Source organism: Triticum aestivum, chromosome 5D, assembly GCF_018294505.1.
Source record: "Triticum aestivum cultivar Chinese Spring chromosome 5D, IWGSC CS RefSeq v2.1, whole genome shotgun sequence".
NCBI lineage: Eukaryota > Viridiplantae > Streptophyta > Magnoliopsida > Poales > Poaceae > Triticum > Triticum aestivum.
Window position 1 is genome coordinate 338,218,243 of NC_057808.1, and position 11,638 is coordinate 338,229,880.

General features: G+C 43.5%; 1 long non-coding RNA gene across 15 annotated transcripts; it reads right to left on the reverse strand.

Moving 5' to 3' along the window:
• Window positions 1-774: 774 nt before the first annotated feature.
• Window positions 775-11,638, reverse strand: LOC123121589 (uncharacterized). 15 transcript variants are annotated; one of them, XR_006459789.1, is made up of 6 exons: window positions 11,491-11,638; window positions 11,298-11,406; window positions 11,113-11,231; window positions 6,814-6,861; window positions 4,432-4,521; window positions 775-4,322 (listed from the first exon to the last, which is right to left on the reverse strand). It is a non-coding gene; the product is annotated as an uncharacterized lncRNA (long non-coding RNA). The 15 variants fall into 15 exon arrangements; XR_006459801.1 differs by adding an exon at window positions 7,053-7,120 and having other exon boundaries at window positions 775-4,521; XR_006459797.1 differs by having other exon boundaries at window positions 775-4,521; window positions 6,781-6,861.

The following is an 11,638-nucleotide window of genomic DNA, read 5'->3' on the forward strand; positions in this document are numbered from 1 at the left end:
AGGCGTCTCTCTATAAGATGAGAAATCCGCTTTTTTCGTGTGAGGTTTTGATGGGGCCTGCATGTGTGGTTATATATGATTTCTTTCGCCTCCAATCATGGTTTTGTTGAGGTGTTCATTTTCAATCTGGATCGACACCGGTAAAAAAATGACTGAGTTATGCGATATTGATTAAGATTGCACCTTGAATAGCATTTTTCAAGTGTTAACAGGTAAAATAACATCATATTAAGATTGTACATATTTTTCTAATTAAATTTCATATATATAATGTGTCAAATTTAAAATTAGGGTTTAAAAGATATAAATATTTTTTAAATACATTTAATATGCATTGCTGGTTGATTAACCCAAATATCAGGGGTTTCCTGCAAAAATGGAAATGTGACTTAAAACTGACTGCTGTTTGATAACCAGAAACATCAAGATGTTTTTTCAGAAACAAAAATTTAACTTAAAACTAGACTGTGGATTATTGATTACCACAAACACCACATACGCCTCGAACATCTCCTCCCACTTAACAAATATCGCCGGAAGACTGAAATAAATCAAGAAATAATGCAATCATCAATGTAAGTCCAGGACCTAAACCCTAATGGGCTGGGGATACCACTGTTCTCCTAACCATCCAACCACAGGTTGATTCGCTAGTATGTGTAGATATGTACTCCCTCCGTCCCATAATATATGAGTGTTTTTTATGGCGGTGATGCGCACTCGCCGCAGTAGCATACTTGTACTTTTCCGCATTATGATTAGGTGCTCACGAAATCAAAAATTCTCCCCTGATTTCTTTAAAACAATTCATCCTCTCCTTTTCTCTCCTGGGAGAGGTTTTGCATTTTGGGTCATCTACAAGGTACAGGCAGGAATCTGAGTCAGCCACACACACGCACACACATAATTATGCCAATCAGTTCACGGAGGTCCACCGGCTCTTTTGCTTGTCGTGCACAAGCCGTCACCGATCTGGAGCTAGCCCCGCAGGTTGCAGCATGCCAACAGAAGCAGCGCGGCTCATCCCGTGCTAGCCAGTCGGGTTCCTTCAGTGCGTTGCATGCACACACCACCGGCGAGCCACCAAATCACCCACCGCGCGGCCTTGCTCTTCACGGATCGCCACGCCGGCACCCGCGCGCCACCAGCTCACCGTTGTCAGAAGCCCCATCTGCGGCGACCAGCTCTGACTGAGCTTTCTTTTTTCTCGCCGTCTCACTTGCCCTTTGCCGTTCAACAGGCCTTCTCGGTGCCGGATCATAAACAGTGCCGTCCCGTATCAGCTTCGCAAAAAACTGCAGCGGGCTTCTACGCAGACGTCTCGCGACCCATGCACCAGGTTACTGCGGCACTGGCGCACTGCCGTGCTTCATAACAGGGGAAACCATCTGACATCAGCACTTCTTGTCCCCTGCATCAACAAGAGCGAAAGAAATCATAGTGGTGAGATCAGGCTGTAGGACTTGTTCCAAGTTGAACATGTACGTTCTGCTGACAAGCGAGAACAACTACTATATCAAATGCCAACTGGGGTAAACGATAACACATTGAGCCAATCCTAACTGGAGTACATAGTAGACCATTTCACTGGTACAGTCAAGTCAACCGTCAGATGCGCCAGCCGGGAAGATGTGCAGTAGGAGCCTGTGTGACTGGCTTTGAGAAATAACTTGATGGTGAGACCATTTCATCGCCCAATAAGACGCAAATGAGTTTCAAGTAAAGTTGCATTTTTTGCGGGACTAACCAGCATTAGTAAGCGGAGTAAATTACCGAGAACAGATCACTGGATGAATGTCTATAGAATAATGACTTGCGAGGTCTTCAAACTGATGGCACCAATTGTATCGAGCACCTCGTCAAAATCCTTTTTACCAAGCAATTCACAGGTTAGAAACAGCGCTTCATACCACTCAATAAATGAGCTCACCGTCATACTAAAACTACAGTTTGAATGCTTGACTGACCCTCGGACAGGGACTACTGTAAAAACGTCTATATAACCACACCCCCTGAATGCAAGAAGAGTCTGCAAACCTCTGGCTCAGCAGATGGAGATTGCATGTAGAGTCATCCTGCTCCTCTTGCTGCCACTTAACTTTGTCGTCGCCCAAAATGCTTCTAGGGCAGCACAGGAACTCCATGTCGGCGTTATCCTTGACTTGGAGACCATGGTTGGCAAAATAGCACGGACCAGCATTTCATTGGCTATGGAGGACTTCTATGCTGTTCATCACAACTATAGCACCAAGCTAGTCCTCCACATCAGAGATTCCATGAGGGATGATGTCCGAGCTGCATCTCAAGGTACGTGCTCTGAACTCTTGTCATGAGTTCACTGCATTGGCTTATTCTGCTTTACACTTTTACTGCTGAAATGGACTAACTGAGCACTCCGTCCGTCAATTGTGCATCTTAGGACCTGAGCCTAGCTCAGTTGGGTTGGGATTGTGGATGTACTCGTAAGTGGTTATGGGTAAACCGACATGCAGAAGAGCTCTAACAACAAGCACAAAGTTTGCATTATTACGACATGAAATTTGATGTATTAAAAACACGATACAAAAGGTAAATGAAACGATGACACACCCTGAAAATCAAGAATTGCAACTTTTAGCTACTGTAATGGTAATAGTTGGCAAATCTGGTGTTCAGAATTTTGGTCTGCAGTGGTTGACTTGTTAGTGTGCAGAGAAGAAACAATGACTCACTCACAGGTGCCAGTTTTGTTGCTCATATAATGAGCATATTGTTGTATGTGTCAGCTTCCAACTGAAAGGAGTAAAACCCTGGGTTAATTCCTGCAGGTTCCAAAAACTACGAATGATAAATAAAGTACAGTGAAAACAAATTGCATACTGCTAGATGAGCTTCCCTGAGATGTACACTTGAAGAGGATTAATAATAAAGCTGAAACTAGTAATAGTAGTGTCTATCAAGAAAAATAAGGGAGCCAGTAGCATACATGCAGAAACTAGGGAAAGTAAATACCTGCAAACTACAGAAGCAGTAGCTATAGCAACTGTTTGATGGATTGGACAAAAAACAATTATCCATGCTTAAGTTGTGTAATTGCTTGCGGTACTATTCTGTAATACAAAGCAGAATCTGCTTCATAACATATCCTTTCATGAGATCAGAGTGACAAACAATTTATCGTGTGCTACCAAAACTAATATTTCGGAGCCATCAAGAGGAAACCATACATATAAAATATGTGCAAGATAAATAATCCTAATTGGAACCAGTTAACTAGTTATCACCTATTCTGCTCTCCTACACGCTATTAATATATGTGAGTGGCAACATGTGGACTGAAGCTTCACTTTTCAGACGAGTGCAACTTAGAGGCTTCTTCATCTTCTGTTATTCCTTTTATGTAGGATCTTCAACTAAAGTTTTCCTTCATATGCAATTTTACAGCTATTAACCTGCTGGAAGATTACAATGTAGAAGCCATTATTGGTCCTCAGAAATCTTCGCAAGCTGTATTTATCTCGAAGCTGGGAAATAGAAGTCATGTCCCAGTTATATCCTTCACAGCAACAAGCCCATCTCTGTCATCTAAAAGTCTTCCATATTTTGTGCGAGCAACAGTAAATGACTCGGCACAGCTGAATTGCATTGCCTCCATAGTTAAAAGCTATGGGTGGAGAAAGGTCGTGACTATCTATGAAGATACCGAGTATGGGAGAGGTATCATACCATACCTTGTCGATGTCCTAGAAGACATCGATGCCCATGTTCCCTACCAAAGTGTGCTCCCTCCATCAGCAACTAGTTTACAAATTACCCTAGAACTCTACAAGTTGATGACAATGCAAACGACGGTCTTTGTTGTGCATATGTCATTTACCATGGCTTCCCGTGTCCTCATCAAGGCAAAAGATGTAGGGATGATGAACAAAGGATATGCATGGATCATGACAGATGGAGTAACCAATCTCATAGATTCACTGAATCCTTCTGTTCTAAAATCATTGAGTGGTATCTTAGGTGTCAAGTTTTATGTTCCCAAATCAACGAAACTTGATGACTTCACCACGAGATGGAATAAGAGATTCCAAACTGACAACCCAACTGATTTACCGTTGAAATTAAGCACCTTTGGAATGTGGAGCTATGATACAATCTGGGTAGTAGCACAAGCTGCAGAAAAAGTTGGACTTAAAAATGCCACATTTACAAAACCAGGTGTCACAAGAAACTCAACAAGCTTGGAAACCTTGAAAACATCTAGTAATGGTCCAAAACTATTACAAGAAATCTTGCAGAATCAATTTGAAGGCCTCAGTGGCAATTTTGACCTTTCAGACAGGCAGCTGCAAATTTCAACATTTCAAATAATAAATGTGATAGGGAAAGGATGGAGAGAAATTGGATTCTGGACTGCACAAAATGGAATCTCACAGCAATTAAATAAAACCAAACCTGCAACAGCACTTTCGGGCTCAGCGCATGACCTATATCCTGTGATTTGGCCAGGAGAGTCCACAGAGGTACCCCGGGGTTCTCAGATTCCTGTAAGCGGGAAGAAACTTCAAGTTGGTGTGTGCACAAGTGGATATCCGGAATTTATGAAGGTCGAAAAGGATTATATCACAGGTGCAACTAAAGCAAGTGGTTTTTCAGTTGATCGAAGTAGCGAAGATTACAATGATTTTGTCTACCAAGTTTATCTTGAGGTATGAATACATACAAGTGTATTCCCAATTGATTTTCTTTAGTTAGTAACAATTTGAGACCATGAAGCATCATGCACACATGTCATTTAACATGTTAGAGGCAAGATACCAAATATTTTTATTGGATGATGGATGTTTTGAACTTATTTCATGCTGTACTTCAGAACCATTGCCATCCTTCTCTGCTTTCGAGCACTGGTCATATAAGCTTGTTCCATTATCTGTTTTCAGTAGTTTTTGTAAGAAGCCACCTAAAGATGCCACATGATATTTCGGTGCGTAACACCAGTTACATGGTATTAAAATTCTGACAGCAACAGTAACCCCTTTTATGAGAGGAGATAGTACAAACAATTATTTTACATGGCAACAACATACGAAGCAAGTGCAACTATCTATTGAGTGCTACTCTTAATTAATTCTTTATATTCCGAACTCTAGCACTCTTACCAAAAGGAGACTCAAGGCAGAAACTATTTTCTATCAGCAAGCTAACAGTTTTTTTTTTTTTGCCCTTACAGATATATGATATAGCAATTGGAGATATAACAATAAGGTATAACCGAACTTTCTACGTCGACTTCACTCTGCCATACACAGAATCGGGAATAGCAATGATTGTTCCAGTAAGGGATAGCATAAACAGGAACACATGGATTTTCTTGAAGCCACTAGCACCTGGCATGTGGTTTGGAAGCGTTGTATTCTTTATCTACACCGGTGTGGTCGTATTGATATTGGAATTTCTAGGAAACAACAAGAATGTTCGGGGGCCAATTCCCAGCCAGCTGGGGATTATGATCTTTTTCTCCATATTTGAAGGGAGTTGAGTACACTTACCACGATCTATCCATTTCCTATGTTGGTGCATAATATACAACATCAAGCTGAGAGGTTTCGTGTGAAGAACTAACAGCCACACAACTATTAACAAACATATAATGCATATGATATTTCCCGAACATATCTGGGTAACTTTGCATTTAAAAAAAAACGGTAGCTTCATCGATACACTTATAATATTAGATATTTAATATGCAGTAAACAGAGGAAAAATAATTATCATAGAATCATGTTGTACTATAACTGACAAAATAATATGATATGAATGTTGCATTTTTCAACTTTGGACTTGAGATGGCCAAAAATTATCTAATTTATTTTATTGTGACTTCTGCAGAAGAGCTTGTGCAACGCTTTCTGTCCCGGATAGTTTTGATCGTTTGGCTAGTATTTCTGATGGTGCTTACATCAAGTTACACTGTGAGCTTGTCATCAATGCTAACTGTACAACAGCTTCAGCCAACAGTAACAGATGTGCATGAGCTCCTAAAAAGTGGAGAATGTGTAGGATATCAACATGGCTCATACGTCAAGGGACTTTTAGAAGAGCTCAGTTTTGACAGGTTGAAGATCAAGCCCTACGATCCTGATGATTTTCACGAAGCACTTTCCCGAGGAAGCAACAATGGTGGTATTGCTGCTCTTGTGCATGAGGTTCCGTACATTAAACTATTCCTGTCAAACCACTGCAAGGGGTACACAATGGTGGGCCCAATTTACAAGGCTGCAGGTTTTGGATATGTAAGTTTAACTACATTAGATATGCTTCTTTCACACTATATACCTACAGAGAAAGTAACTATAACAAAATCAATTGGTTCTCAAAAAAAAGTTAATTCAACTAGCAATCACATAAATACATCTGAACATCCTATACTAATTATCTTGGTCTGATAACCTACTAAATTATGGTTCCTACTGCCTACTAGCAATCATGTATTCATGTGATAAGAGGTTAGGGCCAGACAGATTACTAAATAGTTTATAATGTTTGATTAAGCTTATAGAGTTATACTTTTACCTCAGTCAGATAAGATATGATTCAGTTTTGATGGTTGGTGTAAATGAACAATAAAATGACCACATTTGTTGCACAGGCATTATCAAAGGGAAATCCCTTACTTAGGGACATCTCAAATGCAATCCTCAACGTAACCGGGGGGGATACTATGATCCAAATTGAGAAGAAATGGTTTGGGGATCAAAACAATTGCCAGAATGTTGGCCCTCTCACTGGCTCAAGCACACTCACGTTTGCGAACTTCAGGGGACTATTCATACTTACTGGAGTTGCTTCAACTTCTTCCCTTTTGATTGCATTGATAATTTATTTCTACAAAAAGAAGCACAAGTCAACAAAGATCATGTTAGACAATACAAATCGACCAGAAGAAAATGGAATAAATGAGGAAAACAGTGAGCTGCAAGAAGGAAATCAAGACTCAACAAGAGTTGAACAAAATACACAGCGAGCAGGCCAAGAGGAAAATGGGCTAGAACAGCAAACCAGTTTAGAACTGGCACCTGAGACAACCATAGTTATGTCCAGCAATGGGTCAACTGTCATTTCCAGGGGTAAAAGAACTACTGGCCTGCAAGTGGAGCTCATGTGAAGTTCAATACATTTTTAAGATCCTCTGTTCTCACAGTGAGCTTAGCTAAGAGTTATTTGCGGCAGGGTTTTAATTTGTAACCACTTAGAACTGCAGAATCTCATTTTATTTGATTGGATACCAATCTCATGTTTTTCTCAAATACAGCTTGAATAAACCCCCATCCATTTTGCATTTTCAAACTGACCAGTTGCATTTTTATAGCAGGCTTACTTTTGCCATAACTCCCTTATGATTCCTGCAATTTAAATAAATTACGTATATGTATGTGGCATGTTTTTTGGTACTAGCACAATGCTCATGCATTGCTATGAAACTGCAAATATGAGGACTTATGTCACTGGCTTAGGAAGTTGTCAAAATATGTTGGTGTCCTGCGGTCTTTGCACGCGGTTCACGATTAAAAAGAGCGAAAATACAATGAAAGATCATGCAGCAGGCATTGGAGAATCTTAAGCGATCATAGTAGGTCCTTTGCAAGACATAACATTGGGCATTAATATGTTGACCGCACAAGTTCATGGATCGGGTTCGGGTAGGAGGGCAAGGTCTATCGTCGCTTTGGAATTACAATTTGTTCACTCTCTTGTCCTGTGATATAGAACTTGAAGAACTTGGTTGGGAAAAGAAACTGAAAACAAGAGCACATTTGTTATTTGTGTCATCTATAAGTGTTGGTGTCACATAAAAGTAGTAGTGTATTTGTTTATTTGTGTTAGTTCCCACATGTGACTAAAAGCACATTTGTTTATGTATGTATCTTCGAAGGTTGCTAGTCCCACATGTGGGTAGGCATGCATTTGTTTATTGACAAAGATTGTTGGTCTCACATGTGAACTCACCACCAACTCCAACCTTTGTAAGAGCATCTCTAGCCGATCCCCTAAATTTTAGAGGAGTAAATGGCCGTGTAAACCTTAGTGGAGTATTTTTACTCCTCTAAGTTTTGGTCGTTTCTAGCCGATCCCCTAAATTCAGAGTAAAATTTTGTTTTTATCAAATTCATTTAATTTCCGGCAACCGAAATAAACTTCTCTTATATTACTTTATTAAACGACATGATGGTTACACATTTCACCAAGTCTTCTCTAAGAGAACCGACCAAAGAAAACTACAAGAATAATTAGACACTTTAATAGAAATCCAAGTGCCCTAACTGCTCCCACTGGTTCGTTTAATACTTTCTCTATATCTTCAGTGCCCACATTATTGCTTTTCGCTATCGACTTCTTGAGCTTGCACACTTTGTTCTTCTCCGCCTACACACAATTGGACATCGCGTCGTCTCTATAGTCTCAACTCTAGCAAGTAGTGTACGAACATCTAGCAAATTTCTCCCTACCAATAGATTGATGTATTCTTCTTCCCAATACCAAAACTTGCATCCTTCCTACATACAATTTTGAGCAAACAATAAGTCCCAAATTGCGACGAATCTGAAGAAAACCACAAAATAGCCACTCACCCCGTTGTTTTCGCATTTGAAGAACACTCATCCAGGATGTTTCGGCGTGCTTGAAACTCGGCGCAGCACCAGCCGCGGGTAGTGGTCACACTTGATGACCGGCAGCAGCGAGCCGACGAGTCGCTGGACTAGTGCTGAGCCCAGGCGACGGCCAGACATGGCTCTGCCGTTGGTAGGTTGATGAGTGAGATCCGAGCGCCGAGAGGACATACCGAGATGCGGCGCAGAGTGGTTGAGGGGGCTGCGTGGTTCAGTCCCCGTCGGATCCATCGAAAACGTGATGGCGCCGGCGGCTGGGATGCATCGAATCCGCCGCCGATGACGAGGGGCCATAGATCTGCCGACTTAGGTGCCGTTGGCGGCGAGAGAGGACGAAATCCGGGTGGGGGAGGAGCGCGGTGGGTCCTCCGGGGGCCAGCGGTGGCGCGTGGTTGCCGACGGAGTAGATGCGGCGGGGGGTGGGGTTGGTGAGGCCGAGGGAAGAGGGGGGCTGCTTTTGCTTGGGCAGCTGGACGGCCAAGTAAAAATAGGAGCCCGCAGTGCCGAGGAGCTCTATTCGGTTTATGACTTTGGCTAGGTGCCGGTTAGAGGTCTAAACTTCGGCTAGGTGCTCGGGCGGCTGGGCGGCCAAGTAACCGGTTTTAGAGGATCGGCTAGAGATGCCCTAAGTAGGAATAGGAAAGAAGGAAGGATACCTATTTCACAGATCCAAGCAAAAATCTTCTATAGTTGGATCAAGTACACAAGTGATGCGGTTTCATGATATATTGATTGAATCCCATTCATCCTCTATGAGATCATAGGCCAATAACCTCCAGTCAGAACAGGTTATTAGGTTACTACGTTGAGATGGTGAATGATAGCATGCATCCTAGCTGAAGTAGTAACCTAGTAGTAGATGCATACCTTCTTACAGGAACTTATCCTTCACAATGGAGACTTTCTAGCTGATCAGAATTGAAGATATCGTTTTGCTCAAGTTGTTAATCTTTAATCTTTATAGAGAGAGGATCCAACAATGCGATTAACTAGCGAATCCCTCTAGCGCTTCAATTGGGACACAGGCAGGGTTAAGAAGTACAGTTGCTCTGGCAGCGGCACTACCAAAGGCTGTCTCGGTGTACCATTCCTGCAGAAACAAACACCCATACACATAAGACCACAAGCCTTCACGCATACATCACCAGCTCCGATCACGCTGCAGGTGGAAGCGGGAATAAGTGGGACTAGAGTTCCCATCCCACTTAAAACGCCTTAGTGGGAGCCCGTTGGACAAGAAAGAAATTAAGTGGGCTAGCCCCTTTAGCCCACTGGAACCCCACTTTTACCCTATTAGTCCATCCCGATAGCTTCTGGTACAGGGAGGGCGGCGCCGCAGCGTACTCCCACCGCCGCCGCCGATCGATGGCAGCCGCCGCTGCACGGCTGCCTCTTCCTCCTCGCACCCCGCCTCTTCCGGCTCGCACCTAGCCCCTCCCCTACCTCGCAGCTTCTCCCTACTCCGCCTCACCGCTGTTCCAATCAAGAATTCGACGAAACCCTCGACCCTGGCCGGACGCGATGGGCAGGTCCCCGGCAGCCCCAACCCCGACCCCCAGGTCGCCGGCAGCCCAACCCCGACCCCCAAGGCGCCGGATGTCCCAACCCCGGACCCCAAGGTGCCGGATGCGTCAATCCCGGTGCCCAAGGTGCCGGATGCGTCGTTGGCAGCAGGTGATCCATCAGATTGAAGATACTTGCTTGATTCTTTACTTGATTCAGTGTATGATGCTTGTTAGAGATTTCCTCTACATCACATTCAGTGTATGAAATGTTTCCTTACTTGATTCTTTGCTTTCCTGGGGTAATTTATTAACTCATTAGGACATGGATGATGACTGATCTTTCATTGTATTGATGTGAAGTACTAATTGAGGTTCAGAGGTTGCAATTTGAAATTTATGCAATTCAGGCGAAATTTTTGTATAATAACTTTGCAGAATGAAATGAGATAGATACTATCTACGTCGGCTTCGGAAACATATATTCTCCTGAAATAATATCACTATACTTTTGGTCTTCAAATGAAATTTGAGGCTTTTAAGTGATGTAGTTTATAAATCATCTTCTATATCATGTGTTTCGTGTTGCTACATGCACAAAAATCACACATGAGCCATATGACTCCAAGTGCAATATTACTGACTATCTAGCTAGGGGAGGCCATAAAACTGGTAGAGATACATATACGCGCATTTGCACGGGCCACTTTGCTACTTACTGTTACAAGAAAATCATCATTCACAATTGAAGCAATTTCATGAGTTCGTTTATTTTGAATTAGAGGTCAAGATTTAGTTTATGTGCGACAAATATTTTGTGTGTGCGGAATAAATGGCAAATCTCGTGGTGGGGAGTTTCTTTTCTTTGGTTTGTTTCCAATTTTTCTTACAAAATGGTACTGTGTAGGATCTCGTGGTGGGGAGCTGCTCCGAGTAATCAAGCTCGTTGAGTGACAGAACAGCACCTGGTGGAGAAGCAGGACTGCACGGTGCCGGTCGCCGACATCGGGTACAACGCCGGGGCCTTGGCCGGCTTCCCCCTATCCGGGCTGCCCCCCTGCTCGCTGAGGGCCCTCCGTAGTGACTGCCAGAATCGAGAGTTAAATGCGCAAAGTTGAACCTGCGGTGCGGAGCTTCGTGGGGGACCGACCTGCTGAGCCCGAATCCTGCGGCGGCCTTCTCCACGGCGTCGGCCAGGGAGTCCTCTAGCTCCCGCAGCCGCGCGGTCAAGCGGCCGCACTTGCGTTTGTGGAGCAGGCCTGCGGAGAGTAGGTGCACCGATGAGGAAGGAGAGGCAAGTGTTTGACACTTGGATCCACGAGGTTAGGGGGAAGAGGGAGTACCTGCGAACTGCCTGCGAGGACGGCGGCCGCCGCCGCCGCGGCGAGGGCGGCGAGGCTCTGCAAACGCGCCATGCCGCGGTGTTTTTTTGTTGCCGAGGACGCAGAGGCCGGTCAGGACAGTGGGAGTAGCGGCCCAGACCCGAGGAAG